Raw genomic sequence first — 15436 nt, 5'->3', positions numbered from 1 at the left:
TGTGTAATTGGCAAAATAAATAGGGATTGTTAGGCAATTCGCGATGTTATGATTGTTTAAAACACTTTTATACTAACTCGGGAGATTTTCGAAAATAGCAAGCAATTTGAAATATAATGTCTAATGTCTATTGTCTATGCATAAATTTCGTAAAACTTTGTGGAAAATACCAGCACTTTCTCGCAGCTCGGTGTGGACTACAACTGTTACTATTTGACTTATTAAATACAGTTTGATCAATTTAAAAGCCTAAATCCCCGGTTTCTGAGGTACTCAGAAATCTGGGATTAATTATTTACTTTTCAATACAATTCATAGTTTTATTGCGGTTCCAATAAAATTACGATAATGGTATACGTATCGTTCGTATTACTTTGTATCTATATTCATGTCTTCAAATACTTATTTGAATGTAATTGGTCGGTTTTCGAAATAATACCACGTATTTTTATAATTACATCGTTTTAGTATGTACATGTAAGTAATTACATAATATGTCCGTAAGCTACATATATATTTTTAATATTAAAAGGAATTTTAAAAGGTTATAATATATGTTTACATTTACTCGATTTGTTATAGACATAAATTGAAAATTAAAAGATTTAATGAAAAATCCACTGTGTATACAATGTGAATATGCAATGGATTATATATGTATAAATCAAATATAGTTTTTTTTTCATATACAATTTTGTGCATGGCAACTCCAACAGTCTTATAAAAAAAAAGACGAGAATACAATCGAAAAAAAATAATTCTATAGTAAAAAAATAAGTTTAAAAAACGTAACCGTATGATATAATAAACCTGCTTAGTTATTTAATTATGTATCAGACTGGTTTGGACAAGGACCACGCCGGCTTGGCTGCCAGGACATCGATAAGGTCATGGCAATTATACTCCATATATAATATGCATACCTACATAATGTACATATACTGACTAAATCATTTCGTCCGTTTGTCCTACACAATAACTCAGTCTGTTGTCTAACTAGTAGTTAATGTGACTACTAATCACGAGGTCTCGGGTTCGATTCCCGAGTCCTGCAAAGTAAATATACATTTTTCCTCCGATGAATAATATGGTAATACGCTTTGGAAGCAACGATAACGAGCAAACATGGGTATTTCATACACCACTACCACTTAAGATGTTACAAATACAAGAAAATACTTCATAATTTTGGCCATGCCCTACAACATTTTCAGTTGTGATTTTCGTTGGCATTGACGAAGGCCATTCATTTATGTATATCATCTCTGATAAGGCACTGATTATACCTATGTATTAAACTTCGGTGTGGTACTTATTACGTTTATCAGCTGAGAAAGTCACAATGACTAGGCTTGTGCATATTTCCATGCATCAACATAAAAAAATATTTATTTAGGTCAAATATTGACACTTATGATTGACATAATTGGTGACTTTTATTACCCTGCTATTGTCAAAACTTGAGTCTACCACGCTAGCGAAATGTGCATTTCAAGAAAGCGCATTTCAAGAACTTGCAGGGATGCTGCAAGAATATGAGGTTTTCCTCTACCTAGAGCAAGTAACAATTACTTCTAATAAAAATTGGGTAGTTGATTGGATTAACGAAAAAATATTAAACTTGTACTTGTAAAAAGTTCCTCTAAAACGCTTAGGCTATATTATATTTTTTGCGTAAATAATTTTAAAATGGTAATTATTGCAGACTTAACATTAGGCACTCATTTGATACCAAAGAAAATACGAAACTGTGACTACACCGTATTAAAATGTAGTTGATTTGATTGGTGATTAACTACCATATTCAGATTTTAATCATTATCTTCGTCGTAATATTGTGCATGAGTATAAAAACCTCTATATTTAGCCACGCACCATATAAGACTGAATCTAAATGTTTCAGTTCTAATTGTACCACAATTGGCATGTGTAAGAAGAGATCGTGTAATACAATGTTGTATTTACAACTATCTATTGTTGCAAAGCTTAAAATAAGGCCATAAAGCTATAACAAGACGGAATTTAGGAATAAAATATTGTAGGTATGGTAAATATGCTTCTGTGCCCTAATAGTCCAGGGATTCATTAGTAGTTCATGAAGTTAGATATAACAGTTTTTGTATTGTTTTCTTAGACGATACTCAGTAATCAAGCTAAATTGACATTAGTGAAAAGCTCTTCTTCTAATAAAAAAATCCCTTAAATATCGCACTGCCGGGGCAGGAGGTACCTTCCAGAGCATGTAATTCATTTGGTCTTATGTAACACCCATAACAAAAGTAAATAAATCAAATCCATTTAATGTCCTGCTCTCAAGAGTCATCTCCCGCACGGAATATGGAAGGCATTATAATGAAAACTACTGCTGTTACTATGCTCCTATGGTCATAGCGTGATGATATATACCCTATAGCCTCAATAAATAGGCTATCTAACACTGAAAGATTTTTTTAAATCAGCTCGTATTTCCTGAGATTAGCGGGTTAAACAAACAAACAAACACAGACTCTTAAGCTTTATAATATTAATATAGATATATCAAAAGCTAAAGAAGTGGAGGATTCATGAAACTACCTGTAGGTACCTATTTAGTAATTAATACTAACGTTACCTAGTTCACTTTTAATTCCTTGAATTCTAAACAACATTAAAAAGGTTTTTCCCGTGCACTATGCAAGATGTTTTCCTGTTTCCTTCTAAACAAAGAGCCCTTCATCTAGGCCTTTAAGCATGTATCATAAATCTCTATTTGTAGTTCTTTTTGGTACAGTTTTTTATTTACAAGTAAGTGGATAGCCTTAAATTTAAACGAACCGTTTTGCTTCTCATTTTGTCTGAATGCTTTTTTGCGTTCTGCCAAAATAAAACTATTTTTTATCCTTACAGGGACCAGTATTTTAGTATACATTACAAGTGGATATATTTCGTTAAAGGATAAGTGGTAGAACTTTTGAACATGCATGTTTATTATAAAATATAGAATACGGGAATTAACCGAAACACGCAATTTACTTTAGAATACCTAACTATGCGGCGCAGTTGTATGAGAAGGTATCTCAAAAACACTTATGAGTATTTGACAAACTTGTTCATTTTCAAGAATAAAAATGTCCTTTCCGGGAAATAGACTTTGGTACAGTCTTATTCTACTTTAATGTTTTGGCAAACGAAGTCGCACTAGGCAACAAAGAGGCTTTCATATTTTTTAGTATGTATGTAAACTTAATGAACGAAAACTCATATTTCAAAGCTCATAAGAACCCCACAAATCTATGATAAACGAGTCAATGATACGAATCATTAATGGTGTAGTTCAAGGCGTCCATGCTGGCACGGCGCCAGGTCAGCCAGGGTACATCCACTGACATCAAGTGCTATCAATCATTCACTTAGATCGGAAACTGCGCAATCATCATCTTTTTCTACCAGTCGTTCTTACTTGCCTTTATTTAGCATGATTTGTGTTTTAAATTGAATGTTATTTTAGGTACAGATAGAATCTGTAGGATTAGAGATACTTAAAGTATGAATGTTTGTTAAAGGCAAACTAACGAAAAAGATTCTGAAACTACTGCCTCTGTGGCGCAATGGTTTAGGTCGCCACGCTGCTACCATTGCGGCAAGAGGTCGTGTGTTCGATTCCCACACGGAACAACTATTTGTCCGATCCTGCGATCCACAAATAGTTGTTTCGGGACTGGTCGTCCTTTGCGTCCGTTGTTTGTATGTCCCCGCGACACAAAAGTAATTTTTAGGGCAGGAGTAGTCTTATTAAGAATACAAGAAGCAGAAGTTTTGTACGTTTGTTGGGGGGTAACCTTCGAAACGAACGAAGCGATTCTGAAAACTATGTTAAGAAATGCTTATCTATGCTGATACAATGCATAAAAAGTAACTGTCTTTTTGAGACACTTTCAAAAAACCTTTAATTTTCAATCGCGATTAAGACCCGTTACATTATAATATTATTCGCAAAGCAATGATAAGAGAATGACATAAGGCTCTATATACTTACATTATTTATTTATGCGGGAATTAACACGAACATCTATTTCAGCTTGGTTTGTTACGACATTACCACATTGGTTACTCATTGATTTCAAAAACAAACATATATTTCTACCTACAAGTGCGGTGGTGGGTGGTGGGGGGTATAATCCCCTGAAATTTCAGCTGTATTGCACAATTCAGTGTAACAGCTGTAGGTATATATGACATAATCTGATTTTCGTTTGTACAGATTATAAATGTTATGACACAACAATGCACAGTTTGCAAAAAGCTTAGTGATTGTGACTTGCTATTTTACAAAAATATTTTTCACACCTGTTTAATTTCTACAAAAACTTTTAGTAAACCTGCCTTGGAGGTACTTCTGACTACTGCGCTTTTCAGCAACCGAAGGTAGTTCGTATCATTATAGAAAAAATGCATAAAACGTGGAATTGAACACACGTAGTTACAATCTGATAAGTGGTGGCCTCGATTTCGGTCTCAAGGGTCTGCTTTCACAGTTCTTCAAAGATACATTTTCAAGACAGACGGCTAGTTACTGGAGGCTTCAAAATATGGTTCCGTTAGTATCTCTTTAGATTACTGGTTCTGTCATATTAGGTCGGGGAAAAAGTCTTTTCGCATTATAGTATGTATGAACTTGTTATAAAATCTTTTCTCTACACAAAAACAGCTCGATATTTGGGTACCTCACGAGCCCACTGAAAGAAACCTAATGAACCGTGTACTCATTTGTGATTCTTGAAGTCAAAGAGATTTTATTACAAGTTCATACATACTATAATACGAAAAGACTTTTTCCCCGATCTAATATTTTACCAGCCAAAATTTTACCAAAATAAATGCAGAATATTAACTTAAAGAAGGAAAACAAGTGGTTTATGTATCTCACATTAAAATAACGTAAGATGTCGTGAACTTATAAACGTGTATACATTTATGTGACAAGCCGGTGTCATGTCAGAATATATGAATACATAAGTACATAATCGTTGTTAAATTCATGTGAGTGCTGAAGAACGTGTAGCGGTACTTTAATATTTCAGACGGGACTTTGTGTACAATATATTACTGAAAACTCAAATCTTTGTGAGGAAAATTTTATTTTTTGGCATTTTTATTTCTTTGTTTGCAACTTTCTTTTGTGTAACTTGATGAGCGGAAAACTCATTGTTAATGGAGTTTAGGTTACTGTAGGGCTACGATTCACCTAACCAACTGTTAATATTGTATGATTAATGAACACAAATATTTTTACATTGCTCTAGTTTTTGTAAAGATCATTTAGTTATCAGAACTGTATATGAGTAATGTATGTATTTAAATACCAACTAAAAAAATAACTCTTCAAAGATTTTAAGAAGGACTTTACGATATATCATGTTAGACCATGACGTAGCCACAGATAGAACAGCTGATTTTATATGTTTTTACAGCCTCGTGTTACAGGTTTTTTTTAAAAAATTATATTTTAATTTAAATTTTTATTTTACAATTAAGTAAAAATAAATAAAAACGTGTTGTGTTAATCTTATAATCTATCAGGCGATAGATAATCTATCTGTAGTCACGTAACCGAGCTCAGAGTAAATCATTCATGTTACAATCCCTAGATAACGCTTATCTCTATATAATCCGTTCATATTGAAACTGTATAAGTACTGTTATCGTGTGTTCATTAGTGTGAAGTATTTTGGTGTTAGAGGTCACTGGCGCTTAAGATAAAACAACTATTTAAATTTCTACGGAAATCTGTCTGTGTGTTATGCTATTGTAGTAAAACTCATTGAATCAATGATATTTATTTTATACATGCGAGACTAGGATCAGGCGAAGATCGCTGGGAAGACGTTCCACCAGTTAATAATATAGTTAAAATGCAGGGTTGTAAGGAAAGAGAATAGCGCAGGACTGTATAAAGTGGTGCCTTGAAGAGGATGCCTACACTCAACAGTGGTTAGAAGTGGTATGAAATACACCCGGATTTCTAGTTTTTTGCCATTTACTATTCAAAAATATTCTAATTAGGATATAATAGATAATTAGAATCAGCCAGACGCAGTAAACGAATCCTAGGCCTCACATCAGCAGTCGGATACACCAAGATACTTATCGCGCCACAGAGGAATAGTCTTCTTTGTTCAATTTCAATAAATATAATTTGAATTAAGTTCAAAGTTCTGTAGTTTTAGTGGAAGCTTCAAATAGTTTCTAAACAAGAGTGTTTTAAGTTAAAACAAGACGCTTGGCATTTAAGATAACAAGTAGTGGGTGTGTTACATATTCGTTTAACCTTTAGCTATGAAATAATGAAGTACCTCCTCTGTATATGTGTGGGAGTTATGTAATTATTTCAGAATACGTACATTTGAAAATATGTTTTCATTTCCAGTCTTCGTTTTACAGAATCATAGCGTGTAATTAGTAATTAAGCGTTTTCAGAAAAGAATCTATGTTTTAAATAAAGACTACCGGGTACCTAGTTTTACATATCAAAATCAAATCATTTATTAATTTAGGTCAAATATTGACACTTATGATAGTCGTTACCATTACTGAATCTACCACTAGCTCGGAAAGGGGGTAAAGCCTTATGAGAAGAGCTAGCAAGAAACTCACGGCCACTCTTTTCAATCGTCAAAAGTTTTACAATGTGGTTGATACAATAATTGATCATGCGAGGAGCTGCCAACAATCAGCGATATAGACGAAACGTCATAAAATCACGCATTTTCCCATGAGGGTAGTCACTGACCAAAAACGCCTTGGTACGATCCTTAGAAACTTCGCTTGCTTCATTCACATACATACATGTTGTCACATGATGATACATGACCGTCGGTTTCGAGTACTACGCACCTGAACTTTTTGCAAGATATCGCCGATATCTATATCCTAGTATAATTTATGTCTAGCTTGATTATTTGAGATTTTTAATTGACTCATCTTCGAGCAATTACTTTTAGACTATCGCAATACTACGGGATTCGGGTCTGATTGTACTTTGTGTACGTTGTTTGTATGTGCAAAAGTCCCCGCAGCACAAGAGCAATTCTTAATACGGGAGTTTTTTTTTTTCATTAAAAAAAAAATAATCAAACTGTTTTTTATACGTGTTTAAACGTTATTTAATAGATAAACTACCGCCAAATGTACCTCAGACGCCAAAGACAAGTAATTTATGTTATAGATTTTTATTTTGCTGACTTCCTATTAGGCATTTCTAAAGAAGTAAACTATAGTTACGGAATGTGTTTCACGATCTTGACTATTGAAATATTGACCATGAACGAAATACTTGGGTAATCCTTACACTTTGTGTTAGTTTGTATTACTTTTGGCAATGGTGATGACAGTTCAAAGTTTCTTCATAAAGCCGTCTACCTATTTAAGAGAGCTTCTAATATAATTGTTATGAAAATTAAAAGGAATATAATTTTAATAAAAATATATCGTTATTTACATTTCTCCAGGTTTCGTATTTCATTATCTACAAAAAAAGTATTTTTATTTTTATATAATTATCATTTTTGTACAATTTGTACATATTAATTAAGTTTAATTTAGTTAAAATACGTGTTATGAATTGTAAATATTCTTGCGTAAAAATAATAAAAATACTAAGTTACAAGCTTAAAAAAATATTCATTGTATTAAAAATGTCGCTATATATATCTAAATAAAATGTTTATTTAAACATACCTATTAAGTATTAGCACGCTATAAATAATGTTAAAAGAGCGATAACCTATGTACGATAGGTATATAAAACGTATGTGTTTCTTAATTATATGGTAGATAACATTGTTTCATCACTGATCACTATGAAACATGTGGCCTGTGAACTTTGTCGTTCATGGTTAGTAACCATAAACTTAAACGTAGTTACAGAATATTGTAGGCTGAAAAAAATATTTTTTTTCTAAGCTGGTACTTGGAACAAAAAAATATTGTTTGCCGAACCGTAACCGTACCGAATCTTGTAAAAAAGCGTGTTTCCTAATGTTTAATAAATTATAAAATGTCTATATTAAAGGATTTTGTTGTATTTTCATGTTAATTAAAATAACATAATTAAATAAACTATTCCGAGAAGTTAATCTAATTCGTAAGATTAATTTATAACAGTCAGAATTATTTACAAAACATGACTAAAATACTTCCAAATGTTTAATTATATCGCTATTCATATAATATATTAGGGAAGTTAATTAATATCGAACTAAAATTGCATGTTCACTCGTAATTATATCTAAAACACAATAACTAATCGGCATTCAATTGTCTAAACTCGAAACTAATTACAATCGAACACGAAGCACTTTTCACTATAATAAATTAACAAAAAAAAATACATACCTGAATAAAAAATAAAACTACACAAAAAACAGTCACACACAAAAACACTGGTATACAAAACTGGAATATTTTTTAACTGAAATTATATTTTTATTTTACGCGAGTGTAACGGAGCGTTGTACCGTACGTGCGTCCTCGATCGCGGTGAGACGCCGACTGAAAATAAAACTGACAACTGACATTGATATGGGATTCTTTATTTAAATTTCGCACATATACGCGCATGTTGCCAGTGCTTTATTAGTCTAACCGCGGTTTCTGAGGCACATTTAGCGGTAGTTTATCTATTAGTTTATTTTGACTGCCTCCGTGGCGCAGTGGTTTAGGTCGCCACGCTACTTCCATTGCGTTAGGAGGTCGTGGATACGATTCCCACACGGAGCAATTATTAGTGCGATCCACAAATTATTGTTTCGGGTTGTACTTTGTGTCCGTTGTTTGACACAAGAGCAATTCTTAGAGCGGGAGTTGTCTTTTTTAAATAAATAATCATTCTGTTTTTTTATGTGTGTTTAAACGCTATTGAATAGATAAACTACCGCTAAATTAATCAGAAACCGGGGGTAAGTTTGCACAGTCTGTTCTTTGCCACCGGTCAAGCACGTGCTCAACACGTTTTAGTTATAAATATTTCGGTGGGTACTCAGATTTATCAGCTGGACATGTCGCTTGGAGGTCTTTGACCTGGTTTAACGAGTTGGTAGAAAATGCTAGTAAGCTTTGATGGGAAATGTGACGCAATAGTTAAATTGGCTACGGTGCACTATTAATGCACTCTCTTTTCGGTTCTCACACTGAACAAATAGCAGTCTGTAGTCTTACAACTACAAGTTTTTGGTGTTATAAGAGTCGATAGTACTTATTACATAATGGGATACGGGAAATAACGAAAACGCATTTTACATTAGAATACTTGACGTTTCGGCGCAGGTTACACTGGCCGTGGTTGCAGGCTGATGGATAGTACCTTGTGCCCGCTATATTTGTATGTTCAACAATACAAAATTTTACTTAATTCATAAGTAGTTTTCATATGAAAGTAAGTAAATCGTATACTTCAGAATTCCCAGCTTTTCATTACTAGTAATATATGAGTCACTTTTATACAAGTACAAACGTGAACGATTGTTTACAAGTATATATTGTTATCTTAACAGTTAGGTTACTTAGATACTAAATAATTCAGATTTAAGAGACTGATTAATATGAAGTGTAATTAAATGTAGGATGTAGTAGTGTAGAGGCACATGGGCACTTTGGGAATAGAGTCTGAAACACGTGCATTATGCAGTGTATAATTATAGTTTTATTATTTATATATCATGTATGACATAAAAAATAATAAAGCTACTTTACTTCGACGATGTCTACAACCTTTTTTCGTGTAATAGGATCGTAGTAAAGGGTGTTTTATAGTATCTTCCTATCTCTATGTGAAATGGCATGGTTGTATATAATTTTGACGAAAAACTACTCACAAAATTGTTACAAAGTCAAATTGAAAGGAAAATTTACATAAATAATTTTCTTTTTTACCGAATGTTAAGGTAATACCAAAGTTTACGCTTATTTCTGACATAGATAAATAAATGTTAATGTCATCACACAACTGTACAAATATTGAAAAAAAATATATCACTGTTACAAGCATATTTTATGTATTTGGAAAATACATAAGGCCAATAAAAAGGTACCAATGTCAAATAAGTATTTTGTTTGTACAAGTTTTTATTTAACATGCACATTGAAAATACGAAAGTAACTGGCAATATTTAATTTAGGTGATTAAGGTCATTGTGATTTCTGGAAACTTTTAAACTATTTAAAGTCTAAAAACTAGTGAATGTACGTTTTATAGCAGCTAACAGAGAAAATTCTAGTAATTTTGGTTGGTAATTGTAGTTATAAGTAAATAATTACGGAACCGTGAAAAGTAATGATAATATTTAATTAGTTTTTTAGCTTCATAATTTAGCTTTATCAGAATCTACTTTTTTGAATTATCTACAGGGCATTGCTCTAATAATGCCATAGCCAAATACGTTAAAGCCAAGGTCCTTGAGATAAATAGTTATAATTATTTAACAAACTATTGAGACCATTATCGTACTACACAAATAAAATCTTACAAGCCAAAACTGTCACTGCAGTGTACATTTATTTTAACTTCTTTGCGTTGTGGGAAATGTTCCATATCTACAGAAGAAAAAAACAAGATATTCATCTATACTAATATTATAAAGCTGAAGAGTTTGTTTGAACGCGCTAATCTCAGAATCTACTGGTGCGAATTGAAAAAATATTTTGCTACTGGATAGTCTATTCATTGAGGAAGGCTATATGCTATATAACATCACACTACGGCCTTTAGGAGTGGAGTAGCAACGAGAAATGTTACAAAAACGGGAAAAAATATGATCCATTCTCTCTTATTTGACGCAAGCGAATTTGCGCGGGTCAGTTAGTTGTGTATATTGTAAAGTAGTCCAACAAGTGGCAGACGTTATGTTTTAACCTATTGTTCGTTTAGCAGTTTAATTTACTAAAGATAGAATATAAGTTTTTATCTCGAACAGTGTATAGACTGTATAGTAAGTCAATATAGCTAAGTTTAGCTTCAGTGCATCTCGGTGACCAAGATCATTATGCTTGACGGTGCGTGTAATCACAATATCCTTGGATCAACAAGGGGAAATAATACAGGCCTTTTATTGCTGCACTAGTAAAAAAATATTTCAAATAAAGCATTACTTACATTATGCTATAAAAATCGAAAATATACCATGTTTAGAGTACCAATGAAAGACAGAAGAACAGTAAGTCTGAATCAATAGCAAATTCGTCTTTTCCAAGTAAGCTAAAATAACTGCTTCGACGTATTTGTTAATATCCTGTTCTGAAAAATGCGAAATGTTCTTCATCATTCTAAGTACAGGTTTTATAAACTCTACCTTCTATTAGGTCGCTTGAATGCCTGTGATGGAGTAATATGACATTTTAGTTCATAAAAATATCTTATGAACCACAGAATACAAAAAGAGTTTAACGTTTTTTACGACATTATTTCCTAGCTACAGCTAATCTCTTTAATGTTTCTTTTTCCTGACTAAAGATCTCAATAATCCTCTCATTAGAACAATCTCAAGTGTACAGATATTTATCAAAACGTTTGAGCTGTTAAAGCCCGCGCTTCGAGCGGAACTAATTGTAAAAGATAATCAGTAGTAGACGTAGATACGCAGACGCACTGAAATAACTAAGAGTCTATGACGCATGCACATCACATCTTAAATTAACTGTACAACTGCTTCATAAGTTGATACTTAAGAAAAACTTTTTTGCTATTACAGTGTTGGCAAGTGGCTCTGCTCGCATGGTCATTTTTTGTTGAATTGTATCCCTTTTTCAGGAAATAAGCCATCGTTCTGCTAAGATTCGTTAATATCGGATTAGTAGTTCGACGATAAAAGAGTTTGCAAGTATGGATTATCTTTGTCTGCAGAATCGTTGATTCTCTACTACTATGTTAATTTAATCAGACAAGCTATATATTGACTATCTTTAACAAATTGACTATTCTACCGTCATTACTCAACGAGTAAAACGAACCTTTAAATTATTAATATTATTATTTAATTTATAAAGAAATTGAAAGAGCGATTTTATCAAAACTTTTGATACAACCATCAAAGATATTCCATAAATACATTTCAAAGAACGTCGTCCATTCAGTATTATTTTCTTCATTGATAAAACTATCAAGACGTAAATAATACTCTCATTCTCAGAAACAAATCTAGTTCATTGATATTTACGTAATCATCTATTTTCCTAACACATTGTTTATTTAAAAAGGCGTCTTTAAAATTTTCCATTTAGTATTTATTGGGTTTTCTTTTCATAGTGGGTCTTTTTCTTTTTAAAATAAAGGTTAGTGGTTATCTTGAAGTAAGAGCTTTTCAAGCTGCTTACATGGCTTAACGACGGTATAAACAACAAAAAGGCTTGGTCCAGATCCTACATAGTTCCTAGGTACTGTTCTTTTGCGTCAATAAGTGGTCACCTTTGTCTAACATTTTGTTGTCAATAACCCACCTAGTGGGTTTGTCGGCAGCGAAAGTGTTAATGGCTCCCAACGTGGGACTTTTTCATGCATCATTATGAAAAACATCGTTAACGTAACAATTTCAGTGACTGTAAAGGATCTCGGCAGTCTGCTAATGCTACTATTTTTTTTTTCTAGCCTATTTCTGTGTCCCACTGCTGAGCAAAGGCCTCTCCCCTAGACTTCCAGTCCAATGCTACTATTGTGTAAGAATTTTGTTATAAAAAATCTAAGGTTTTATAATATTTTATTGTGATAATATAAACATTGTTATATAACGTATTTCCATAAGTAGACATTGTATGTTATAAAAATAGTGTAGATTCACTGTTATAATAAAATTCTTATAACATGTTACATGACCAGCATGTATACTATTCAAACGACATAATAATTCAAATAATCCACCTGTACACCATTTTATTGTTATGAATAGTAATTTAAAACTCTTTTCTTTTAATGCAATAATCCATAGGTAGCATTGGAGTTAGCTATCTGTTTTAGAATTCGATGGATACACTATCCCATAAAGATAAAACTACTGTCTCATCCTCACAATCCGATGGGATAGTAGACTGACACGACCAGCGAGAAGTCAGGTGCAGGGCCAAAACTTTTCTTGCTTTTTGAGGATGGGTGTCTTTATTTCTAAACTCGAAGTTATTACTGATCATTTCTTAGCAAAAAATCTCTGCAACAACATTTTGGTTAGACCCGGGATAAGAAGCAATCACTACCAATAGATGGCTTTAGTATCTAAAGGCTCATAAAATACCATTCTTTTAAGCGTCATATAACTACTACTAAATACAATAGTTCTAACACAGTTAAAAAGAACAATAGAAGCATATTTATAAATATTTTTACTGTATCATTAGAAATAATGAACACTGATCAATTTTGTTCCATTCATTGTTCTAACAACAAGTATTTAAACAATACAATGCTTTTTATAATTGTTGATGGGTAGTCTGTAATGATAGAGTAGTGGTATGAAGATTAAGTTGCACTAGGCTTTGCTTACGACTTTGTCGCGTTCTTTTCGTGATAATATCCTTTGTAAAAAGTTATCTACAATTACGAGGTATAATCAAGCTTTCTGTTCCTGGAATGTTTTTCAAAAATCTGGTTTGATTGCTTTAAATTAGTCTTCAAAATTTATTTTTCAACAAGACATATAAATGCTCTTTCTGCGATCCTCACACATTTTGCTATAAATTTAATATCATATTTCATAAATTTTCGATAGCGCCATTTCCCAGTATTTTGTTGGTTCTCAGTCCAGGTATGATGTGAATTTAACGTAAATGTAAAAATTTACAGTGGTTTACAAAAAGGTAACAAACTGAGGTGAATAAATAGGCCAAAGTGTAAAGTACTCATAATGAGAGATGAGCGGGCGCAGTGCCAGTTACAAACAGATTGGGAAACTGTGTCTATCACCAACTACCCACGAAAACTTTGACAATCATTGTCACACAACTATGACGTCATAGTTGTCTGCTATTCGAGGATTTTTCGTAGAGCTTCGGATGAATTTGATGTTTTCTTCAGTGAGCTTCGTATGAATGCATTTTATTTTAGACGTGTGCCTCATGTTAGTAAATATTTATTCACAGGTCGAGTTTCATTCATAAGACTATATCATTCTTACGATATTCTCGTTACACAAGTCTGGTGTTAGAATTTAACTTAAAATCAACTGACCAGATTTTTATGCAATTTTCAGCAAAAGATAGAGCGATGTTCGAGGAAGGTTTAGTGAATAATATTTAACAAATATTTATATTTTAACCCGGTTGAAGCCTGGGCCCGCTCGTAAAATATAGAGTGCACCTAAGTCAGCGTTAAAAGACTGAAGCAACTTGTGAAAACGATGAAGAAATTAAGGTACACAATATAAATCATGTAGTACTTATCTATACTCAATATTATAAAGCTGAAGAGTTTGTTTGAACGCGCTAATCTCAGGAACTACTGGTCCGATTTGAAAAATCTTTCAGCGTTAGATAGTCCATATATCGAGGAAGGCTATGGGCTATATATCATCACTACACACATACACGCTACGACCAGTAGGAGCAGAGTACCAGTAAAAAATGTAACAAAAACGGGGAAAATTATTACCCTTTCTCACTTGTGTGACGCAAGCGAAGTTGCGCGAGTCAGCTAGTTAGAAATAAAATACAAAGTATACTATATATTCGCTAAAAACGATGAATAATCAGTATATAGAAAACTTTTCTCGCATTATAAACACTTACTACAGTTTATGTTTGAAAGTAACTCGTCATTCGTCACTCGACCTCGGCAAGTTCACCAGTCAACTGTCACTGCATTTAATTTCCATCGATAAGTAATGCATACAAGGTTGTTTCAAATTGCGTTTATTGAATCGGTAGCTATATTAAAATCAGTCAATTATTTGTTTGTATACCACGCCAATTTAAAAAATTGTTGGACTGTCAAAGGCTCCTTCGGGGTCGGGAAAATATGGTCCAAGACCTGTTCTTCTTAGCTGCTGAATTTAAATTTGAAGTTGTTAACATTCTAATAAATTAAAGTTTAGTTAATGTCCAGCACTTTAAATAGCCAGCTCGAAAGAAAATACAAAATTTTCTTTATAATATCTTAGGAATCACTTCAGAAGTCCCTTGATTATTAAGTAGAAAAAACTGTAGTATGATATAGTGTCTCGAAATAATCGCGAATATTTTAAGCTCCACTCAATTTTTTTAGTGGTCAACAAAATTATTTGGTAATATGATGTAATTGTAAAACAGATCATTAATTTGTCATTATCTAAGCGGATTAGTTTGTTTCAAGGTCGCGGCGGTAATGCGCGGCATCTATTTATAATTGTACGGTTTACATGTATTTAGCTACGATAAAATGTGAGAAAACCCCAGATTGGGTAGTTTATAATCTGGATTAACTGTAGCAAAAAAACTACATATA

General features: G+C 32.7%; 1 protein-coding gene across 2 annotated transcripts in view; it reads right to left on the bottom strand.

Moving 5' to 3' along the window:
• Nucleotides 1-15436, bottom strand: part of LOC142982914 (oxidative stress-induced growth inhibitor 1-like) — a 67808-nt gene that overhangs the window by 34040 nt on the left and 18332 nt on the right. The window contains exon 1 of one of the 2 annotated variants that reach the window (XM_076129645.1): nt 8374-8550. The exons of the other annotated variant lie outside the window; for it this stretch is intronic. The gene's annotated coding sequence lies outside the window, so the exon portion shown is untranslated. Of the gene's footprint in view, nt 1-8373; nt 8551-15436 lie in introns of those variants that run through there. 2 annotated transcript variants of the gene reach the window in all.

Source organism: Anticarsia gemmatalis, chromosome 22 (genome assembly GCF_050436995.1).
Source record: "Anticarsia gemmatalis isolate Benzon Research Colony breed Stoneville strain chromosome 22, ilAntGemm2 primary, whole genome shotgun sequence".
Taxonomy (NCBI): domain Eukaryota; kingdom Metazoa; phylum Arthropoda; class Insecta; order Lepidoptera; family Erebidae; genus Anticarsia; species Anticarsia gemmatalis.
Note: the sequence above shows the minus strand (reverse complement) of the source record. Positions and strands in the feature narration are given on the sequence as shown.